A 25,512-nucleotide genomic window follows, 5' to 3' on the forward strand; every position below is an offset into this window, starting at 1 on the left:
TTTTGTTCCCAAGACTTTCTTATCTGTACTGAAAAGCCATCAATTGATCAATTAAACTAAAGTGAAAGTAAATCTGACCTGTATTATTAAATACACACACCACAGTAACAACAGGTTATTAAAGCACTTAATTAAATATAGTAAAGTCTAAAGACCACGTGAAGGAAGCCTCACTGACACCACACAGACTTGTAAGCCTTAAATAAGATCTATATAAAATGTAAGATGTTTTAGCATCTTCAGAAACAATAACAATATCTAGGAAAACGGGACTTTGATGTATACCATCAGCTGTTGTTGTTATTAAATGTTAACACAAGACAGAAAAGAAGCTACTTTGAATATAACGCAGTACAGTTATTAGTGATATGTTAAATCACTGCTACTCTCATGAGCTTTGGTGAAAGAGTAAGAAGTATTGCAACTGTAGCTGACTGGAAACTCCTTACAAAAAAAAAAGCCTTGAGAAAAATTATGTAACCTCTTTTTGGTTTACCTTTAGTTGTAATTAAAATGGTATAATGTGGATGAAAAACTGGGATAGTAGAAGGATAAATAATAATAGTGTCAAGCATATTGCAATCCAATATCTAAGATCTATACTTGAGCAAGAATTGTAGGAAAATACTGGATTGAGAGAGAAACTCTGACTACAGCCCAGTGATTTCATATGCTGTAACTAGGGTGTAGTCCTGTTTCTTCCTAACAGACCACATGAAGACTGAAAGTGCTATTGGTAACTAATAGCTTCCCTGGTCCTGAAGAGTAAAGTATTAAGATGGTTAAAAGACTCTCAGATTCTTCCCCCACCTATTTTGAAAACACTTAGTTGGCTTTCCTTCAGTTATTTTCACTATCTGATATGGCTATGCTATGGTTAGAAAATCAGGATCAAGGATAGAAGTTAATGTTAAATAGGCTTTTCTTGATAATTACCTTTGTATAAAAGTCTAACTAAATAATTGGTCTTGGTATCATTTTTAAAAATTAATTCCCAATTTTATTTTAAAATAAAAGAAGGAGATTTCTACTTGAAACAGAAAACAAGTAGGAACTAGAAGTTTAAGCCTACCCTGCTCCATCACTGGACTATAATCTTTGTCAGAGCAGGAAATATGTCTATCTTATTCACCATTGTATCTCTTAAAATTTTGATACTGGATATCAAAAATTTTCAATAGTATATAATCTTATTATACATACAAGTGAAATGAGTCACAAATTTTTGCTTTTATAAATCATTCTTTTATTAACTATGGTTTCCCATTGAATGAAGCCACTAGGAATATTTTGACATAATAAACCTAAATTATGTGCACTTTTCTGAAAATATATGCACGTCATCACAGTCAGTTATAAATGATACTTTTAACTCAGCACTATTGATAGAAAAAGTGGACAAACATTTGAAATGAAAGCTTATTGTTAGAGTTAATATTATATCTACTTCTACTCACCAAATAAAATAAAAACCGATGTTGATGTGGAATTATTAAATGGCGGGTTTGGAAGGAAATGCACTCAGAGAGATCTTTCCCTTTGGTTCATGTAGGAATCCACCTAAGTCACCCCAGGGATGTACATCTATCTATTAAAAGCCTTCTGGAAACATTACCCAGTATTCCTCAGCTGCTGTTGTAGAGTCCGTCAAACTACCTTCATAAACCACAGAGTTTATCGAGCCTTCTTGAAATGTCTGTAGATCTACATTAGATGCAAAAAGTAGACTTTTCATAGGTTCAGTTCACAGTCATAATAAAACTGCATAAAAATTGTAAATGTATGTTTTATACAAAATATATGTGGCCACACATTCTGGTGAAAAGTCCAAAATCAACTTTCACTCTACTCTCATTGCCCGTGGGACTCAAAGGAAGTTACAACCTCTGGAAATTTTATTCTCCTCATCAAAATGATGATCGTAATATACCCAGCCAATGGGATTAGTGTGAGGACAAAATGAGGTCATATAAGAAAAGGATTTAACACATGGCCTGTTATAGCTCAACAAAAAATTGGTAGTAATTATTTAAGAGTAATTTAAATTATTATTTTGGTATTATTTATTACTAATATTAATTGGTAATAGTAAATGTTAATTTGTTCATAACTTTTGTTACATCTCTCAGAAGTTATTTCTCTGAATATTTAAGTCCACTTTTATTTGTTTCATATTATCTGATGATTAGAAGAATTGGAAAGTGAAAACTTTCATGATCTTGAGGCAAAAGTTTAGAGAAAATACTAAACTAAATGATATCATGTAGAATTAGCAAGTGACAGTAGGTCTTTCCTCTCAGGTTTCTTCCTTAATATAGGCCCCTGGCCTCTCTTAGAGCATTTACTTTAGATAACTTGCCATTATAAATTCTTTCTTTTTCTCTTTAAGATGTAGATCTTATCTCGGCCTCTTGCCAGGTTTACAACCCAAGAATGTCCTTCTCAAGGATTTGGGAGCCATCTCTTTGAAATGTGCTCATAAAAAAAGATAGGGCTCCAATCTCCCAGTTTCTGCGGGAGGGTAGGAACCTAAGTTTGATAAGCACTAATTAACAAACACAGATGACCTAATCAAATTGACCATCCTCTCCTCTAACATCCTTCAGGACTTTCCCACTAGCTTACCCGAGTGCTTAACAACTCTTCTGCCTGTTGTTTCAATAGAGGCGAGTTCAGTTTCTCTTTCCTATTGCTGTAGTCTTGATTCCTATTGCAATAGTCTTAAAGACTTCCTTGCCTGTTTAAATCTGTGCAGTGTAATTTTTCTTTCGAAGTGCCCTGAAGAGCTTCTTTCAAACTATATTTTGCTGAGGTGCAATAAAACCAGTTTTAATGCTCTATTTGAGTAAAATCTGTTTGATTTTGTTATAAAATGTATTTCATTAAATGAAAAAATATTTCACCCATGAATGTTTGCATTATATAAAAATTTAAAAATCAAGATAGCAAAACCAAAAAAAATGTAGGTGACAATAAGATATCCTAAGATTTTGGCATTATGAAAATTCATCCCATATGCTTTGTTTAAATTTTCAAACACACTCAAGCATTTGATATCCTGCAAAGCTACAACAAAGGATACCTGAAGTTTTTGATTCATTTTATTGACATGAAAGTATTTCACTTACAAAAATATTAATATGTACTATATTACATAGTACATATTAATATTTATAGGTAAATATCTATCTAGAAATCATTTTCTCTTCTTTGCTTTTTCATTAACAAAGTCAGTGCTCTCTTTCTTTGCCTGTTATTCTGCTTTTTGTTATATTTTCCCTTTAAATTAAAAAGTTAAAGTAGCAACTACAACCAAGATCCTTTAAATATATCAACACTTCATGTATAATATAGCTATTCTAACATATTACCCCAAATATGTTCATTCTCAGTGTTTGACATAGATTGTAGTGGAATTTATGTTTAATCCCCAAAATTTGTGAAACCAAAAAAAAAAATCCTCATATTTAATCCTCATATACCAAATTTCCTGGGATTTAATATCAAATTAACAATTAAGACATATTTGCTGTGGGGCCAACAAAAACTCAGTTTAGAAATTGCTATCAATAGATGAATGTCACTATCTTCCAAGTAGTTGAAAATCATTGTTTCCCCATGTGGATGTGACTGTGTTCCTCTGCTTACTGTAAATCAAGGATCCAAATTTATTTTAGACATTAATGGGTAGTCATGGTCCTTGGGTTACCGGCCATCAGGTGCCTGTATTGTGGAAGTTGGAGACTCAGACCTTGGATCCCCCATGAAAGATTTGTGTGGAGGTCTGATGCTCGGAGAAGAAAGAGCAAAGAGTAGCAAACAGAAGTGATTTTAAGCAATGCAAGCAAAGTAAAGTACACTTGAAAGTTCAAGCGGGCAGCTCAATAAAAATTGAGTGTGCTGAGAAATTGGGGTGTTGACTTTTTGAGGACCACCGTTTCTTTGTTCTCTTTCTGCCCCTCGCATCTCGAATTGTGCAAATTTCCTGTTCCTCCCTGAGATGAGCCTACTCCTGGCCTGGGTATGCGCAGTGGGTGCCCGTAGATGGGAAGACCTAAATAAGCCTGTCCTGTGGGAATTTAGAGGGTAGGCCCCTGCCCAGTTAACTAATTTTGCCGGTACTAGTCGAGCGCCCCCAGAGTAAGGTCATATAATGGTCATCTGCAGTTAACTGACAGGGATGGCGGGGAATGGGGCACTCAGCAGGGGGTGGGGGTGAAGAAGGCACCAGGAACCACAAATGGGTCTCTTTTCTGCCTGTCTGGCTTCTGACCTTGGGGGGGTGGCGGGGGTAAGAGAGGCTCCAGAAGCCTGCCAAACACCTGATTGTATATATTCTTCTGCTGAGCTGGTCTCGGGGCCTTGTTAACCCTTCATTGTCCCTCTCCCTCTGGCTCATAACTACCCACCTTCCCTGTCACTTCTCATGGGTCTCAGTTTCACTGTTTCATATTTGAGCCAGAAGCAGCCCCAATTGCTTTCCTCCCCTACCAAGAACTGAGACATTGATTAAGTCCCAACTCTCCTCTGGTAATCATTGTCAGAATCCATACTTTTTATCTTCTACATTTTATGGTTATTAGGGAACAGGAGAGAGTTATCTGTTCTGCTCCCATTAACTTTTGATCCTTCAAATTTATTCACCGCGGAGACCTGATAAATCGTACTTATCTCTGAGATAGAGCCAGTCGCATTCACACTGTGAAGCCACAACAAATGGACCTACACATCAAACACATACACATCATGTTCCATTCTTTCTCTATTGTCAACCTGATTACAGCTTTTTTAATGGAAAGGAAGGGAAAAACTCTAAAAGATATTGATAAAGTCACTAGGTTGGATGAAGCTATAGTTTTTGTTTTATCAGTTGTTTTTAATTAAGAGTAGAGAACAAGGTATTAATTATGCAAAGACCAAAGGGACCTCAATATACCTTAAATCTATAAATAAATATTTAAGCAGATTCCCTCTCTCTGACTCTTCAGCATATGCCAGTGTCTCCTTTAGCTCATAAGAGCCATCCCTCCCGCGGCTCCGGAGCACCTGAATCTCTGTGTGGTGATTAGGAGATTCCGTGCAGCCCCGGGCCTGACTCCAATCACTTTCTCCTTGAAAATTGCTGAACCTTGATGTAGTAGCACAGAGCAGAGCAGGCCTTGTGACTGGGGCTTGGTCCTCATTACAGCCCAGAGACTTTAGGAGATTGTTTGTGTGGCTGGAACATCTTCCTTGCGGGTGGTTAATTAGTGTTTCCCCAGGGCTTCTGCGCTGTGAATACTTAAGGGTAATCATCACCAGCTAACTGCATGGGGAGTGTATCTAAGCAATTTTACCAAGTCAACTGACAACAGCTTGAAGTAATATTAGCCCTGTTACATGAAGACAAGTGCACTCCACCCAACGACGATGGAGACTGGCACCACTCAATAAATCACGGCAGCATCCTTGAAAGCTTAGCATCGGTTCTGAGCCATTAATTTCAGTGAGGTCTTTTGACAGGATGTTTTGAGAGCATGAGAACATGCATTGAGAGTATGCCCCTTCTTGAGCTAAATTATAAAGAGCAAATTCTCCTAGCTACCAGCCTGGTAAAACATTTAAATCTTAGGATAATCAAATAAATCTCTTAATATTTTTTCATCAAAGAGTATTATAACTCAGAATATAGAGAATAACTTTCCTTTAAATAAAAATATAATATAAATGTCTATCTAGACTCTACTTTCACAGCATTACCCGGAGTTTCAGAAACACTAAACACTTGGATAGAACTAGACGTAAACATATCCTCTATTGGCCAAACACTAGATAACGTTACTAATATTGTCACTTGATGACAAAATAAGTTCATCCAGGAAACTAAAAGTGAAATGTAGATTGAATAAACTTATAAAAATTATATTAAGAATGTGTTAAGGATGAGAACAGTATTATAAGGGCAATGACCAATCAGAACCTTTTTTAAATTTTTAAATTTTTATTTTATATTTATTTTTCAGTTAGCGTTGACATTCAATATTATTTTATATTAGTTTCAGGTCACAACACAGTGCTTAGATAGTTATATAATTTACAAAGTAATCCCCCAATTAGTCAGTTATTAAAATATTATTGTCTATATTCCCTCTACTTCACATCCCTGTGACTATTTTGTAACTGCCAATAGGTACCTCTTAATCCCCTCACCTTTTTTACCCAGTCCCCTAACCCTCTTCTATCTGGCAACTATCAGTTTGTTCTCTATATCTATGAGTCTGTTTCTATTTGCTAGTTTATTTTGTTCTTCAGATTCCACATATAAGTGAGATTATGTTGAATTTGTCTTTAGAGAAAGACTGACTTCACTTAGCATAATACCTTCCAGGTCCATCCATGTTATCACAAATGGTAAGATTTTGTTTGTTTGTTTGTTTGTTTTTATGACCAAATAATATTCCATTGTATATGTGTACCACAGCTTCTTTATCCATTCGTCTCTATAATGGGCACTTAGGTTGCTTCCATATCTTGGCTATTGTAAATAGTGCTGCAGTGAATATAGGGGTGCATATATCTTTTTGAATTAGTGTTTTGGATTTCTTCAGATAAATAACCAGAAGTGAAATTGCTGGAATCTTGCATTTGATTCAGTGAAGCCATGAAACATCTTTTGTTCAAAAAACAGATGTCTTACTATCAACAGACATTCTAATAGGTGCTGGGATATAAAACATTTCAGAGAATATTGTAGGAGTGATACGTTATTCCAGGAAGTCCCATGACAACCTTCTTTATGAAATAGCCAGTTCTCATTTCATGAAACTTTTAAAGAGTGACCACTCTCCATACCATGAACTGGATGGTAATTTTGGTGAAGAAGAAATGGATGTTTGTAAAGAAATGAGAGAAACAATATACAAATCTATCTATCTATCTATCTATCTATCTATCTATCTATCATCTACCATCTATCTATAAAAAAGGGATGAGAGATATTAGCTTTAGAGATTTAAAAAGTGCTAAGTACATATCAAAATAATTTACAAAAGTTTTCATTTAAGGGAAGGTCTGATGGCCCTGTATCTATTCCTTTTAAATGATGTAAAACAGAAAAAGTCGAAAATCACATGATATCACTTTTATGTGGTATATAAACCTAAAAGCAACAAATGAACAGGACAGAGATTCAGGGACATGGACAATGGACTAGTGGTTACCAGAGACTAGGGGGTAGGGGAGGAAGGAAGAGGTAGATAGGGTAAAAGGGGTCAAATATAAGGGGGTTGGGGGAAGGCAAAGTGGATAAAGGGGATCAAATATATGGTAGCTGAAGGAAACTGGACTCTGGGTGGTAATCAGACAATAGACTATATAGACGTCAAATTATAATGTACAACTGAAAATTATATAATTGTATTAACTAATGTTACCTCGATAAACTTAAAAAAAAGACAATGCCCTTGAAAGAGAAAAAAGAGTAAAATAAAATAAAATAAATGATGTAAAACAACCACATTTCATATTTCAATTAATTGAAAAATAATTTAAATGTAAAACTCTTCTTTGAAATACTAGGTTCTGCAATTAAACAAAACTATTATCAGTTTCAAGTTTCAAACAAAAATAACAAATGTTAATATTCTAAGGCATCTTAAGAGTAGAAGACACCTTAACTTTAGTCTCATATTTTATAATATAAATGCAATGAAGCAGGACTGAAATGAAGGTGAGGCAAGTGATTGGACAAATCTAAGCAATATATAATAATTTAATGGTGAAAGGAGTATGACTTTGAAAGCTTTGTAGAATGAACACAGTACTAAGATGATTAAACGGCTTTGATGAATTTAAGATATCCATAGATATGATAAAATTAAGATTATGGGATCATATTAAGTCATATTAAGTCTGTAAAATTCTTGTACATACTTACGCAAAAGTCATTTACAGGTTTTTTTCCCCCCAATTAAACAATACTTAAAAAATGCATTTCATTTTGCCATAATATTTTATATATATTAAATTAGTAGAATACAATTTAAATATAACAACTGTTTTGTTTCTTTAATAAAAACAGATTTAAAGTTACTTTTTAACCTGTTACTATTTTAGTTTTTTTCTTTTCAGAAAGAAAAATAGTTTTGAATTTGTCATTTGTTCTTCTAGATGCCAGATAAGAAAGTTTTCCTTCAGATTGTCAAAAAAAAAGCAACTTTGGAACACAAAAGATAAACATATTGCTTTACTTTCAATATTTTTGCAAAGACTTCCAAAACACTTTTTTTAATATAAAGAAATTTTAAATTAAGATAAATTCATATTTAGAAATCAATATTCACACACCCCTGATTCTCTGGCCTCTTGAGCATTTGAGGAGCTTCCAATATAATTGCTCAGGTGCTCATAATCTCTGAGATCTCCTCCATCTCCACCCATAATGCATAATGGGTACAACACATCTGGGACAAGTGAAGATTCGTGCATCGAATGCCTTTACTCATCTACATATTTCATAAATCTGCCGATTTTTCCAGAAATACATGACTAGTGACTTACATAACAATAGTGACAGCACTTCAGACTTTTCAATTCCTTGCAAATCTTATCACTACTAATTCTGAAAGATGTGAATGACCAAGTATATGTAATGCTCATTCACTTTCATTTTGATTTTTGTTTCAATTCTATTAAATTTTCCAGTGACTTGGTAGTACCATTATAAGCTAGAGCTTTCACTTTAGGCAGATGAATTTATGCAGATATATTTGCTGAAGATGCATTTTATAACTCTGTAAATTGGACTGAGATGTGTAAAAAATGTCAATAAAACTCAAAAATATCAATTTAATTGACAGTTTTATGTGACAGCTATTATTTTATTGCAGCATCAGTTGCTTGTGTCATTACATACTACTGAATAAGCTGGGGATACACTGATCTCCTTTCTTTATTATTCAAAATATTTAATGTAGAAATTTATACACTTTTAAGGAATAAACTATGAATTCATAAGAAGAAATATTTCTTATCCTTTCTTTTTTATTCTGGTTTCCAGAAACTGCAAAAATTTGCCTTTAATCACAGTTGAAGTAAATTTGGCTGCACTTTTAATAGAAACTGTTTTCTTACTAGAAATAAACTATTTTCAACTGTGAATTTCACGTAAATTTAATTTTTCACTTTGTTTTGAGTGAACAGATATAATTTAGCAGATTTCTTCCCAAAATGCAGTGATTTTAAGTACATTTCACCTCTTTCATGCTTTTTTAATTTTCTAGAATTTTTATTCCAATTATAACTTACTTATGCGTTTATTTATTCGTCCCTATAATTGAATTTTTGTTTGAAGCAAGATGATATCTTATCCTTTAGGTGGCCATATATCTCAATTTTCTGAGACAGTCCTAGGGTATATCTATTGTCCAGGCATCTATCCACATTAACATTTTTTTCTAAATTTTATATTTTAAAAAATAATTATCGTTATTAATAGATGCATAAAATAAAGCAAGGTGGCTTATATTTCTTCCTAGTTCTAGCTCTTGCCATGATCTCACCTAGACGTTTGTGAGAAGCATGCACAGCAACATTGTGGTTAAGTCTAAAAGATGATCAACTGAAATCATAATCCGCAATATTTTCTACATGCCATATAGCAAACAACAACCTTTCAAGGACAACATACTGAGCACTCACAAAAAAACAGAGTTTGCATTGAAACTCTTAAAAGCTAAAGACAGCCAATACCTTCTGGTCTTCGATGGTAATAGAGAAAGTATTTGACATGGCTGCACCAGATGTCCACTGAGGGTCCTATCCAATTGTTTTGAGGCCCACACCACAGCCTGGAAGATGCATGAAGCTATCAGGTCATGAATAGGTGAGGTCAGAGGAAAGGTACAGGTTAGCTATACGTGCAACTAGCTTGTAACTAAAATGTGTGTAGGAACTAGATGCTGAGTAAGCCTGTCGTTGAGTATATAGAGTTGTGCTGTCCAACAGGTAGTCACTAGCCACGATTATTTAAACTTAAATGTATTAAAATTTAAATTAAAATAAAATTTAAAATTTAGTTTCTCAATCCTACTAGCCCCATTCCCAGTGCATAACAGCCACACTTGGCTAATGGGCTACAGTATTGAACAGTGTAAATATAGAACATTTCCATCATTTTTGCCCAAATTTCTATTGAACGAGGTTGATATAGTGTATTCTCTTTTGCTAGTTTTATAATTTATTGTATGTTTAAACCCACAAGTGTTCATATTATATGTTTAAATCCACAAGTATTCACTTTATTTTTGGGTAAAAGCACTTGTATTTTGTAATAAACTCTATGACAGTAATAGACTCAATAAAATCGAAGTGCATTGTACTGAAAAGTTAAGAACTATATTTCTCTTTCTAAGGAAAGTTAATGAGTAACATGCAACTTTTACCAAAAGTTGTTGACATTTTTCACCCACCATAGGAGCCATGTAATGTTACTGACCATGAAAACAATAAGAAACAAATCTAGTGAAAAGCATTAATAATTAGTAGTTGCTGTTAAAATAATGTATCTGAAGACTATTTTAATATATGCAGCTGTAAAAATTGCATTTTCTATAACTTCATTGAGCATGTTTTCATTTAGCCCAAACAACTATGTGTCTAAACTAATGTAGTTCATTTTTAAGTTATCTTGTATTTCTACTAAAATTTAAGAGTGGTTGGTTAATGCATTAGTTCCAATCACAGAAGAATTTCACAAATAGGTAATGATACCAGGGCCTGAATTAGGCAATCTGATGCATGTATCAGTAATTCACTCATTTTTATTGCTAAATAATGATGTATATACCACAATTGTTTCTTAAGTCACCTATTGATGAATATTTGTGTTATTTCTCATGTTTAGACTTTATGAATTAAAATGTTCATGTACAAATCTTTTGTAGACATATGTTTTTATATCTCTTCCAATGTCATAGGGCAGATGTGTTATACCATTTTACACTCTCGCCATCAATGTATGAAAATTCCAGTTGCCCCACATCCATAACAGTATTTAGTGCTGGTATTCTAATGGATGTGAAGTGGTATCTCGTTGAGAATGATGATATTAAGCACTTTTGCACTTATTGGCTACTTGTACATCTTCTTTGTAAAGTGTGTGTTCAAGTCCTCTGCCATTTTTAAGTTAGCTTATTCAAATTTTTTATTGTAGACTTAGAGAAGTTCTTTATACATTCTGAATATAAAACCTTTTATATTTATTTTTCTTCTGGTATATTTTGATGAAGAGAAATTTTTAATTGTGATGAAGCTCAATTTAATTTTTTTTCTTTCATGGTTAGTTCTTTGTCTATCTTCTCCAAGAAAGTTTTGCCTATTCTGGGGTTGTGAATATATTACATTATGTTTTCTTCTAGATTTATGATTCTAAATTTTACACTTAAGTCTAGGTCCATTGCAAGTGATTATTTTATATAAAGAGTGACATAAGAATTTTCCATACAGATGTTTAGTTGTTCCAGCAGCATTTCTCAAAAAGACCTTTATTCCCCAATTGAAATCTCCTTTGCTTTTTTTGAAAGATTGATTGATCCTATATATGTGAGTCTATTTTGAAATCCTCTATTTTGATCCATTTACTTATTTATCTGTCTTGTATTCCAAAATCACACTATATTCTTTCTTCTAGCTTTATATTAAATCTGAAATTAAGCAGTGAAAGTCTTCTTTAATTTGTAAGACTCGTTATTCTACATACTTTGCATCTCCGTATAAATTTAGAATAGCTTGTCTATTCAAAATAACCTACAGAATTTTATATATAAATTTAGGAGAAATAACAATATTGAACCATGCAATCCATAAATGGGATACATTTCTCCATTTCTTTAGAAACCAAATAGAGAAGGTCGTACAATGAACATTGCTATATTTTTCCTTCTGCCTTTTTTTTTCCGCTGAGAGATATAAAACCTCTGAGAACAATAACCCCTAACTCCTGGGTCAAATTCCAAGCTCTGCGACTTATTAGCTGTATCTATTTGAGAAAACTACTTAATCTTTCTGTGTTTTAGTTTTCATGTCTGCAAAATGGGGATAATAAACTCTCATAAAGTTGTGAGAATTAAATGAGAGAATGCACATGAAGCTCTTAGAATATTATTTGACATAGATTAAGCCCACAGTAAATGTTACCTGTTATTCTTGCTAATATTTTTATTCTTACTGTTTGCTAACTAAATCCTCCTCTCAGCTTATAGGTGTGGCAACAATTTAACTATCCTAAAGATATTTATTAATCTTAAACTTTACCAAAGAAGGCGTTCCTTAATACTGCAGTAATAACAGCTTAAGATCTGTTTTCATTATGTCTTACTTTCTTAAAGGTGACTAAGTAACTGTTTTCAACATGTCTTTAAGTACCTCTCACTGGAAAAGATAAAGATTATTATTTGAAATCATGATTCATACTGTCACACTCTTCAGTCATGCTGAAATAAAATACTCCTTTTGATGTATTAATGCAATAAAGCTAGGCATTTGCTAGGGCCTTATATCAGACCCAGCTGGATAATATTGCCTCTTGGAGGTCACGTAGCCTCAATGAGGCCCATTCAGCTTGTAATAAAATAATGTCTATTCTAATAGACAAAGGAGTTATAGATGCAAAAACATTGGGAAAATATGACGAACATCTGAAAAGGTGCCAAAACCAAAAATCCTGCCTTGAGTAAAGAGGAACCAGTGAATTTGTAAACACAGAAGTTGTCAACATTACTCCATACTGCTTTGTAAATTGTAAAACGCCTGTGATGAAGTTGTGCCAAAAGCAAGCATTTCAAAGTAACAGTTTACATTGTGTCTCTCCATGCATTGACTGTATTTACTGTATCATGCAAGTTAGTATCCCAGAAATACCAGTGGGCTAGATTCTCCCAGCTGTACATCTCTAAATAGCTCATATTTTTTTTCTTGTCAAGGTACTTCAAGGAGAGCATTATAGAAAAAAGATCATTCAAATGAGTTGAATGATAGCACAACTACTAATGGATGCATGATGGAACTGAGAAATTTCTTCACATTTTCAGAAAAAATTAATTAATTTAGAATATCTCTTTTTAAAAAAGCACTCTGAACATTCACTTGTTTTGTGGATGTATTAGAGTTCCTTTTTAACAGATTTATTTAATGTAGGTGATTCCATATGAGAAAAGTCTAATGTGCATTTCCCTATGTGTTTTAATCTCTTCATGTATAATCTTTAATGTGTTTAGTAGAAAGAAGACCAGCATAGGATGTCTGGAGTCTTATTCTCAGTGCTATTCTGCAGTATAAACTTGAAAAAGTAACTAGAACTTCTCTAAGCTCTTGTTGATTCATCTTTGCAATAAGAATAATAAAGCCTTCCTCAGCATCTTCATATAGTAATCATGAGTTTTGGCTAAAAAATACAGATGTGTGAAAAGTAAGAAATGCAGGTATAGAAAACATTTCATTTCTTGCACCTGGAAGTAGGCTTCACACTTAGACTATTGCATGGCACATAGTAGCATCTCAACGAATATTTGCTGATAGGTAATTTACTACTAAGACTTGAGAAAAATGAAGCGAAGTTACATCTATGTTATGCTATCTGATATTTTAGCAAAGTCAATGGAACAGTGGGGCAATTATTTAAATAATGAAGGCCTAAAAGTGAACTATTATCCACAAAAGAAGTTTTCTATTTTGGGATCCATTTTCTGCATGGATTTCATTTGCAATAACTTGACAAGCCACTTGACTTTTTTCAGTGACTGTAAGATCAATATAACTGAGACTCAAACAATGAGAAATTGGGTAAGATAAAAAAGGCCAGAATTAGTCTATCCCAAGGGACTATAGAATCAGTAAACAAACAAAGAAGCAAGACTGTGATCAGTCATTCTAGTGTCAGATGGATGAAAACATAAAGGAAGAAGGAGAATTAGGAGATCGATTCACAGACAGAGGGGCAAAAGGCAGTTAGTTGAGTACCTTTAACAAATATTCCAAAATACAGTAAAAACTAGCCAGAATATCTGCCAAGTAGGGTAGGTAGCTGGTGATTTCATTATAGGCTCCCCTAGCTGTGATCACTCAAGCAGACAGCAGCAATAGAATAAAAATGGAAAGTGGTAACCAGATGTCTTGGCCAGGAAATATAATTTCTGTAAGAACTGGGGACAGACAGGAGCCAAGTGACTGAAGAAGTGAGAGTATGCCAGAAGTAAGCCACTAAATGAGGCCCAAGGTAGCAACCTACATGAGGAAAGTGGGAATAAACGGAACTGAACTGACTCAAACTGAACTGGCCGATGCACCACTGCCAAGACCACCTTATTATATCCTTTTAATGCAGGCCAGGGTAGGGCCTTGGGCCAAGAAGAAGCAAGGACCACAGAGGAGAGTTAGTGAGCCTACAGGCTGAGAATAGTAGGCCACAATATAGTCTTTCCCAAATAATTTTAAAAAGAACTTGTACAAAAGGCTGGTTACTATCATGATAGAATAATGAGTCCAGAACAGGAAAATAATCATGAGCTTTCTTTTCTCTCGAATACAGGAGAGAAAAAAAATCAAGAATAAATGTCTCCTAATAAGGAAATTTAGAAATTTCTCATTCATTCATTTTTCTAAACTTTATTCTAAAATAATAATAATAATAAGTTTACTAGAATCTAGTAATGACATCTATATTTTCAGATACTGAAAGCATAAATTAATCAATAGCATGTTAATTGACTATCACAGAAATGTATTTTTATTCATTTATCCAGTGGACATTAACATCTTTGGAGAGTCACTTCAGTCTGATGACTAAGAATACAGGTTCTGGAACCAAATTGCCTGGACTCCAACACCAGCTCTACTTACCAAATATGAACTCAGAACAAGTTATATAACCTCTTCACGCCTTGGTTTTCTCATCTGTGAAGTGGGGATAATAATAAGTCTTGCCTCAATAATGTTATTATATTGTTATTGTTATAACAATATAATTATATATAAATAATAATATAAATATACAATATGTTATATAATGTATGTTATTATTATATGTATAATATGTAAAAGGTACTTAGAGTCTGGCACATAGCAGACACTTTACATGTTGGCTATCATTGTTATTATGTGATAACATAATAAATATTCAATAAATATTTATTGAGTCTCCAAAAGGCTAAATGCCACAGGCAAGATTCTCTGGAGACAGATACTGAGACAGTGTCTGGTGTGTCAGATATTTACTAGGACTCAACATAGCTGGAAAGAAGGAGGAAGAAACAGAATTGGGTGGAGGAAGAAGCTGAACTTTAGTGCAGGCCCAGCAAAGCCTTGGCCAGTGTCACCGGGCGTTCTGAAGTGTACACAACCCATGAACATTGTTTCACCATGAGCTGAAATCATCATACATTTATGCCCCAACTGTGACCAGTCAATAAATGGGGAAACAGTCCTTAATTAAAGAGAGATCTTGACAGTATATTTGCGTGCCAGGTATAGAAAACATTTCATTTTTTCATAAACATTTCATGATTATGATTGAGAAGGATGGTGTTTCCCAGGCTTGTCTGTATATAAAATTCTCCTGGAATCTTTGTTTAATTCTTTGACACTAACCCAAACCACTGAGTTGGAATCTCTAGAGAAGGAACAGTGACCTACACTTTAGCCACCCCCCCAAATATGCTAATGATTCTTATGATCAGTCACAATTGAGAACTACTCCTGTAGTGAAAACATAATGGTAAAACATAAAACAAGTGGATAGAGTCTTGGTTCTGTCCCTGGATGACGTGATGACCTGAGGCACAGGTCCGTCCTTATGATTATGGAACCAAAGGCAAAAGAATAAATGGAGGCCTGTACCACATGTCTAAATATTTAAAATTATAATTCAAATTTACAAGTTATCAAATAAAAAATTGCCTACCCTATTCCACTTTGACAGAAACACATTATAACAACCCAGAAGGCCAAGTCCAAATTTAGATTCTCAGACTCCTCAGATTTTTCTCTGGAGCATGGAGATATGGGGAAGATTGACTTCTGGACCCCAGCCCATTGGCCCCTTCTCATCTCATTCTCAGTTCCTGTCCAATGTGAGGGGCCTCAAGGCACAGGTATGGACTCCTGTCTCATGTCTAAGTTCAGTTCACCTTCTTTGAAAACAGCTGTCCTTGGCCGCACCTGGCATGGGGTGCAAACACCAGCTGTCCTGTCTGCCCTGAGGAGGAAAGAGCCAGGAAAGAAGGCCCAAGCTGGCCTTGAGAGTGAGCTTATAGCTATACAGGCAAGAAATTTCAGAGTCCCTGGAAGAGAAAAGGAGGGGGGATGGGCACAGACTCTTCTAACCTAGAAGATTCCTCACCCCTTGGGAAGAACATAGCCAGATGAAGGCCAGACTGGAGCCCATGACAGGCACATCTCTTGTCCATGTCCCAGGAAGTACTGTTGTGGTCAATAGGTCAATCACTTTGACTCTCAGTTCTTCACAATAAAGTGGATCTTATAATGTCTTTTCACAAGATGGTTTGTGGGCCTAAGATAGGGTGGTATTTCTGAGAGCACTATCTAAGTTTATGGTATTTACAGTGTTTAGTATTAGTTGTTGTTATCGTGGTCCAGGTATAGAAGAAAAAGATCAGAAAGTCCCTCTATAGAAGTTGGAATGTAATCTAAATGTGTACGGGATAGCATTTTAGGCCAAAGGAATGGAGATGGGAAATTACTGTGTGTTCTACAAACAGGGAGCCCAAACTGCCTGACTTGGAGAGCTTTTGCTCAAGGTAGTGTTATTTATGACAAGAAAGGTGGACTGGGTCAGGATTGAGGTAGGGAGAGTGGGAGACTGGGCGCGTTAGGGGAGAGTGGTTGAATATCAATCTTAGAAATTTTACCAAACTCTAACTAAATTAAGACTGCCTTTATATTTTCAGTTTCTGATTTTATGTGCACACACACATATCAAATGTAAAGTTAATTATTTTAAACACCACTATAAACTTTCTCAACATTTTACATAAGTATTTCTTAAGACTATAGACAGCGATGAATCTTTTGTTATATATTTTTCTCTTCCTCCTTTTCTTTTTCTGTTTTGTGACCCTAAGTTCAGCTCTAAAGATAAGAGATGTATGAACTTAGATCAGTTATTTTACGACTCTGAGCCTTAATTTCCTCTTTCATAAAATGAAGATAATCAGGTCTACATACATATTTCATGAAGCTATATTATTATTCCCATTTTTTCTTCATTTAGGTACATTTTCTACTGCCAGTTATCTTCACTTTTCTCATTCTGTCACTTTCCTACCTCCTTGATGAAAATTGTGTTTATGTTTTTGTTTTCTTATTCTTCTCAAATTCTTGGAGGAAAATGTAAAGATGAAAAGATGAAAAAAAATGTTTTTTTTTTAAAGGTTTATAACTGAATACTGGGCGAGAGGTTATGGAGTGGGAGGCCATTGTGATGGCAAAGATACAACTGGTCTAACAATGAGTCTGGGGGTGTATAACATGAGCCATATTTGCAATGAAGTTTTAGTTACGATATAATTACAAATCATAGTCTTGAATCAAATTGATATAATGTCAAAATAGTGCTTTGAATATCTGGCAAAATAGGCTGTATGGAAGCAATGTCTATCTATCTCAAATCAACTTTTTCAGTACTTAATCTTTACTGCTTTTCTGCCATTAACACTTTTCACCTTTCTCTAGTTTATAAACTAGTGACTCTCTGTTTGCCACATCATTCCTACGTGACCGTCTGCCCTTGAAAGGCAAATTTATGTTTTAGTTATCCTTGTAAGTTCCAACACTTAACACTCTACCTTGTAAATAACACAAATAACACTACACAAATTAAATGTTGAAGAAAGCCTTGGATAATTCTTTCCACTCTAATTCCAACACTTAACACTCTACCTTGTAAGTAACACAAATAACACTACACAAATTAAATGTCAAAGAAGGCTTGGATAATTCTTTCCACTCTACCCCACCCTCCCACCCCGCAGAAAAATTAAGGCGTATGAAATGCCAACTTATTTTCAAACACTATGCTATATAATGATAATACAACGGAAAATGCAATGGTTATAATAGAAGGAAATAGAGGGGGGAAAGCACCTAATCTAGACTGGGGAGAGCTGCAGGGAGAAAGCTCTTTATCTGATTCTAACTGATGCCAAAGCATCTGGATATGTAGAGGACTGGAGGATGTTATAGAAGTAGCAGGAACAAAGCCCAGAAAGGAAAAGGAGTTGGACGATCCTTATTTCTTAACTCTCAGTTCAGTGTTGCAAAAATGTAAAATATAATTCTAGAGCAGCAGGAAATGAGGCTGAAAAAAAAGACAATTTCCCCATTTCAGAGAATGTTATACAGAATGTCTCTTGATCAAAGCAAAAGGTTTCTTAAAAGGGGGATGGTGGCTTTGGAATGACATTATCAATTTCAGGAAACTGGTGACCTAAATTATTCACAAGTGAGGCCAATTGTCTCATGGGTCTGTGTCTCACCCTTCTGTGGGGGATTATCTCCTTCCCTCTTGGGCTTTCATTGATCTTATTCTCATGCAACACTGAAATTTGAAGACTTTCAGAATCCTCATTCACAGCTCTGCTTATGGCTCAGTGAACCTTTCTCACTATATCAGTTATATAAAGCCTTGTCTTACCATACACCCTGCGCATTCATTCAATAAATATTGGGTAGCTGTTAAATAACAACAAAAACAACAACAATAATAATTGGTACGGTTTCTCTTGTTCTGACTTGATTCAGTGATAGATGAATAAGGGCTATTTAACCCCTCTGTTCTACTTTGACTGGTCCTTCTGGAAGCAGCTGTATTCCTCCAAATTTCTTTGCACATACTCTCACTTCATGATACCATCTTCTGCCAAACGACCCTCCTCATAGTTCTAGTTCCCTTTAGTATCCCTGGCTTCTGGACTGTGAGAATGTTACCCTTTCATGCTTCTCTTCATTCCTGGGAGGGTAGCAACTTCCTTTTTTGTTAATCTCTGAATTTTCTCACCATCCCCTATGAGGTTTTTCAGCTCATTCATCACACATCATTAATTCTTAATATTAAATTTCATGTGTTTTAAATATCTAATGTGGCCCTGTTTTCTTAACTGAACCCATACTGATACAGGCAGTGGAAGTATAGTTTAGACACTCAATCATGAGATTCAGGCTGGGTCAGAAAGAGAGAAACAAAAAGAGATCTATCTGATGATAATAACTTACAGAAATCACAATAATAACAATCTTCATGGGGTCAAATTACGGCACCTGAGGAATAAATAAACTACTGACAATAGAAAGTTTCAATAAGAAAGTGAAATAGTTGAAGTTTTGTTTTAGAATGATAAAATAAAATTTAACATATTTTCTTTTAAACTTATTTAAGGACATTTTATTTTGAAGTGAGGAAATCAACTCAAGCAGAGCAAATAGGAATAAAATTGCCTCTTTGCAAATTCAATTTTAAATGAAGATTAAAATTGTTATTTTCCAGCTTTATCAAATTGCCATTTAAAACATATTGAAAAGGAAACTGCTACCTGCTCTTACCAGATGTTCTGCAAATATTCAGCATTACTTGATATGTATTAAGTCACTGTGCAAAAGCAGCACAGGAACTCAAACATATTTCTCTTGCCAATTTTTTTTTTAATTAAAAGCAAATTTTGTCCATCAAGATTACTATGATTATTTTTAATTAACTTTCTGAAGATTTAAAAATTATCCATTTTGTTTTTAAACTCATTATAAGATATCACTAGATACTGATAATAAATTATAAAACTAGAACTATAGATGTCCTGATTTTCTCATTCTTTAAAAGACTTGTAACAATTCTGCATCGAGTGACAGGTGATACAGTAATGCTAGTTATTTTGTTTAAAAAAAATCTATTTCTGAGTTTATTGAAGTGTCTGACCAACTGCATTTTATTTATTTATCTTTATTGACCTCTTTGTCAGTATTAGATAAAGTAGATGACCTGCTTTTCACTGATCTTGCAGAGTACCACACTCTCTTGGGTTTTGCCCTAACTTTAATTTTAATTTTTCGATTAGAGTTAACATTCAATATTCTTTTATATTGGTTTCAAGTGTACAGCATTGTGGTTTGACATTTATATAATTTATAAATTGATCCCCTTGATAAGTCTAGTATCCATCTGGCACTATACATAGTTGTTACAATATTATTGATTATATTCCCTATGCTGTATTCCACATCCCCTAACTTTTACTTTCTAGCTCTTTCTCTTTTTCCAAACTCATTCATATTGAAGTGTCCCAAGGTTCAGCCTTTAAATCTTTTCTCTCTCCTATTTATATTTATTCTCTAGAAGATCTCTTTCGTGCTATGGCTTCACATACTATCTATATATTCTCATCATCCCAAAGCACATCTCAATCCCATGCCTCTCTTCTAAACATCACACTCATATACCCGGCTGCCTAGCTGACATCTCTACTTACATGTCTAACTGACATCTGAAGTTGAACATGTCTAGAATGGAGTTCCCACACTGGCTTATCTACAGGCTATCTTACCTCTCTTAATAACAACAACTTTTTCCTTCCAGTCTCTCAGCCCCAAAACCTCAATCACCCTTGACTCTTCTCTTTTCTTCGTATTTCACATCTAATCCATCAACATATTTCACTAGCTCTATCTTAAAAATATATCCAAAATTTTTCTAATCCTAGCACCTCAACCAAGGTGAGTCCCCAGAAGGCACACACAGTTCATTCATTTAAGAATGAAAAAAGTAATAGCTTTCTGTAATGTGTGTGTTTTACTGTTGCAAATAACTATTGTTTGAACAAAAATACTTATTAAGTTGCTTGTGACAAACTACTTAATGAACAGCACTATTAAGTGTTTCTTCAGGTCTAGAAACACTAAAAAAAATTACTTAGACACTGTGAGCTCTATGAAACTAAAAAGTTTGAGAACATCTGTTCTAGGCATTCTACCACCTTAGAGCTTTTACATTTTCTTTTCTCTGCCTGGAAAACTCTTCCAGACACCTGTATTGCTAACTTCATCACCTCCTTTAAGTCTGTTCGGATGTCACCTTCACAAGAGGCTGACTCTCTCCACCCTATTTAAATGACAATCAGCCCACTATCTCTATCCTGGTACTTCTGATCTTATTAACCTCATTCTATTTTTGCCTCATATTATACTTCACCTCAAGTGAACTTACAATTTATTTTTTAGATTTATTGTTATTCTTACTAGAATATAAGAAAAAAATGAGTATGTTTTGATTCTTGATATATTTCAAATGCCTAGAGATGCCTGGCCCATACTATATAATAAATGTTAGTGGAAGGAACAGATTTATTTCAAGATCTACAAATGTGATTATTAAAAGGCGAGAAAATAATAGAAAAGATCTGTTTGCTTAAAATACTTAGTCTACAGCCATACCACCCTGAACATGCCCAATCTCATCTGATCTTGGAAGCTAAGCAGGGTCAGACCTGGTTAGTACTTGGATGGGAGACCACCTAGGAACACCAGGTGCTGTAGACATTAAAAAATACTTACTCAAAATTTTATGGCAGTTCTTTGAATGCCAGGCTAAGGAGTCTCATCTACACAACCATTAAGTGAACTATATCTTCCTTTAAAAAGAAATCAAAAAGAAAAAAATTCTTGTGTTCTACTAGTTTTATTATCCAGAATGGTAAAGATGATGGAAAAATTGTAGAAAAGGTACTAAGATTAAAGATATTAAATGAAAATACTGCCAATATTGTAAGAGTTTTCTTAAGCACCATTACTCACTAGACATACTTATTGATCATCAATAATGTGAAAGCTGCAGGATTAAAAAATGTGTGAAATATAAAAACCCCAGGCCCTGATCTCGAAAAGTGCATAATTGTGCATATAAGTAGCTGCTAATTTGGATGGGAAAGTTCTTAGTGCCTTGAGACCAATATAGACAGAGTGTAATGGGGATTAACAAGACAGAGGAAAAAAGAATTTGAAAAATTTCAAGGAGAATTTAAGCAAGGTTTTAAACAATGTTTATAATTTAGAATTGCACAGATTGTGGGGTGGGAAGGGATATGGACCTTGTAGGCAAAGAAGAGGAGAAATATTTTTAAAGAAATTATAAGAATAAAATAAGTCTTGGTTAGCCAGTAATAAAGCCAGTTAGATTTATATAATAACAGTCTCTAACCATCAATATGTAAATCTTTCACTTACTTAAAGGACCATTTTGAATCACTTGATGATGTTCTCTTTTATCAGTACTTGTGCCAGTCTTTGACTTGTTTGCCCTCAGATTCACTCCTTGCCTCTCTCCTGTTCTGTCTGTAAAGCAGAAGGGCAGACCAAGCAGGTTTAATTGTCAGACTCCTATGTCGGATTTGGCCATTAAGGGGTATTGGCAGGAAAATAGAGAGTAGGAGAAAGGGAGAAACCAGGGTATTCTCCATTCTCTCTCTACCTTGGGCACTATCTCTGGTAGCAGTCGTGTTCCTTCTTTTGGCTTTAGTGTTTCTGGCCCCCTTAGATGGGCCTACGTGTTTCCAGCTCCCACCAGGTAATCCTATCCCTGTCTCTGTTAGTACTTGGTCTCTCTATTCTAGGCTTATAAAGAATTTCCTAATTTTAATCCCTGTGTTGCCTCACTACCGCATTTAGATTTGCAACTCTTCTATCACCTATGAAATCATTTTTTTGTTGTTTTAAATTCTCTCTGTTGTAAATAATTGAAGTGGTTTCTAATTTCCTGGTTAGATCCTGACCCTGATTTATTTAATAATTGTTATTTTAGCATCTGTTGTGTGTTTAATTGTGTCCACCCACCCCCAAATTCATATGTTGAAGTACTAACCAGCAGAACATCAGAATGTAACAGTATTTGGAGACAGGATTTTAAAAGAGGTAATTAGGTACAATTAAGTCATACAGGTGTGGCCTAATTCAATATGACTGGTGTCCTTCTAAGAAGAGAAATCAGGACACAGACAGACACACACAGAGGGAAACCCTTGTGAAGACAAGGAGAACATGGTCCTCTACAGGCCAAAGAGAAAGACCTCAGAGGAAATAACCTTGCGGACACCTTGATATAAGACTTCTGACCTGCAGAACTGTGAGAAAATAAATTTCTGTTGTTTAAGCCACCCAGTCTGTGATACTTTGTTATGGCAGCCCAAGAAAATATAGTATCTCTATAGATATTCTATTTTCTAAATTTATAGCTATGATTTCTTTACAAGTTCTTCATCCCTCTCAATTTTTAAAATTCAATTTGAAAGCACAGTATCCTTGAGGGTCTACCTTTTGCAGAATGTAAAAGCAGATTATTTGATAGATTTACTGGTATTTATGTGCAATCGAGAATCATGTTCCTTTATTTAGTCATGAGCCCATATTCCATATTTTATTTCTTATCGATTGTAATGTGTGTGGTTTTCAGTTGAATTCACATAATAAAGCTGTGTATCTGTTTATTCTTATCCTAAAACAACATATGAAGATATATAGTGACCATTACTACAAAACCAGGAGGATGTCCAATGGCATATATAACCAATCTTGAACTAGGATAATCAATTAAGGAGTAATAATAATTTTCACCCAGAGTCTATCATTCTGCTCTTCTATACATACACATCATGAACCTTCTGTGGGATTTATAAGCATGGCTTAGCTCATAAAAACTTCATATTATGAGGATATTAACGATAGAGTACCATTAAGTATCTGAAAACATGTTTAACTTTTTAGTGTTAGCAAAGCGTATTATCTGCATTCTAATTTAATCAGAATTATTCTATACATAATCTGTTGAATGTGTGGTATTCTGTAAGGCATACTATTTTATGTTGAGGGTGTCTGCTTATGCACACCCAGGAGAAGTGTAGTAGAAAGAGAAAAATGACAGAAGTGGTTAGCCTTTCATTGTTCTTATTCTACGGACATATACCCAAACTGAAAGAAGACATTTGGAATATTTGAGTTGGAAGAGGAGATAACTAAGATAAAAATGGACAAGAAAAATAGCACAAAAAACAGAGGAAAGCCAATCACTTCTCCCATCCCAGTTATACCCAGTCTTAGCCATTTATTCTGATATTATAATTTGTAATGAGTTTACCTCTGTTTATTCAGTTTTTGTCTGATTTACCCACTAGGCCCTCATAAGGACAAGGATTGTGTCAGTCTTGTTCACAATTGTCTCCCAGAAGCTATGCCAGCAACTATAAAATAGTTGATACTTGGTAAATACTTCCTGAACAAATGAGGGAAAGGAACAGGAGAAAAGCAAAAGTATAGGCTATTATTCCTATCCGCAAGGCACTACTAGGACTATGAAACACCTATAGTAATCTTCTTTCCTCAGTATCTTACACTGAAATCAGAAAAAAAGAGAATAATGGATATTAAAAAGGAATTGATAGTGCTGAATGAGAAGCCATTGCATGCCTCAAAAGTTCAAAGGAAGAAAAGTAAAGGGTACTTACTGATAGGTAGAATTACCGAAGATATTTAGAAATAACCAAAAAAAGAGAAAAGAAATAAGTCACAGAAGGACAAATACTGCATGATTCCACTTACATGAGGTATTAAATATAATCAAACTCATAGAAGCCAAAAGTAAATAAATAAATAGAATGGTTGTTGCCAGGAACGGGGGCGGGGAGAGGGAAATGAGGAGTTGCTAATCTGCATCTATAAAATTTCAGTTATGCAAGATGAATAAGTTCTTGTGATAGGTACAACATTATGCCTATAGATAACAATATTGTATTATATATTTAAATATCTGTTATGAAAGTAGCTCTCATGTTATGTTCTTACCACAATTTAAAAAAAAAAAATAGGAAAAAGGAAAACACTACGATTCTTCATCAGCGTCAACCTCAGAATGTTTTCCATACTGAAAATCATCATTCTCTCTAATATGTTATTTCACGTAAAAACCTGGCTGTCACAGTGAAAGTTACACTTTCAACACTCTCTGTGAAGCTAGGGGAATACTAGGTACTTCAGTGATGACCCTCTAGGATATCACTGAATTCCTGGCTTCTCTAGGTCTATTAGCTTATCTGATGAAAAGAAGGATTCTCGTGGCACCAGGTGCTCTGAAGTGTGTTACTCCTGTCCCCTAGGGCTGACTAGAGTGCCCATCTGCCTTTGTTTTCAACAACTGCAAAGAAGCCCAGCATGTAGGGAATGAAATATATACTGGGTAAGGGGGACTGTCAATTCTGAAAATGCTTATCAGTTTGTACAACTACCTCTAAGAGTCTGAAGTAATTTTTATGATGCATTGTGGCAAAATACTCCCAGCTTAAGTCTATAAACATTTGATAATTTCCTACAGAATAAAACTGAGTATCATTTATTACGACCATTTTCTGGTTTTACTTACCTTTTTAGATGATTATCACAGACATTTTCGGTTCTGGTGGCTGTTTTTTCTAGATATTTAGTTTATAAAAA

The 25,512-nt window shown here is 34.5% G+C and overlaps 1 non-coding gene across 1 annotated transcript; it reads left to right on the plus strand.

Moving 5' to 3' along the window:
* Positions 1 to 21,457: 21,457 nt before the first annotated feature.
* LOC112476401 lies at positions 21,458 to 21,576 on the plus strand. The gene has a single exon (XR_003045051.1). It is a non-coding gene; the product is annotated as a 5S ribosomal RNA (ribosomal RNA).
* Positions 21,577 to 25,512: the final 3,936 nt, after the last annotated feature.

This window comes from Pteropus alecto, unplaced genomic scaffold, assembly GCF_000325575.1.
Source record: "Pteropus alecto unplaced genomic scaffold, ASM32557v1 scaffold161, whole genome shotgun sequence".
NCBI lineage: Eukaryota > Metazoa > Chordata > Mammalia > Chiroptera > Pteropodidae > Pteropus > Pteropus alecto.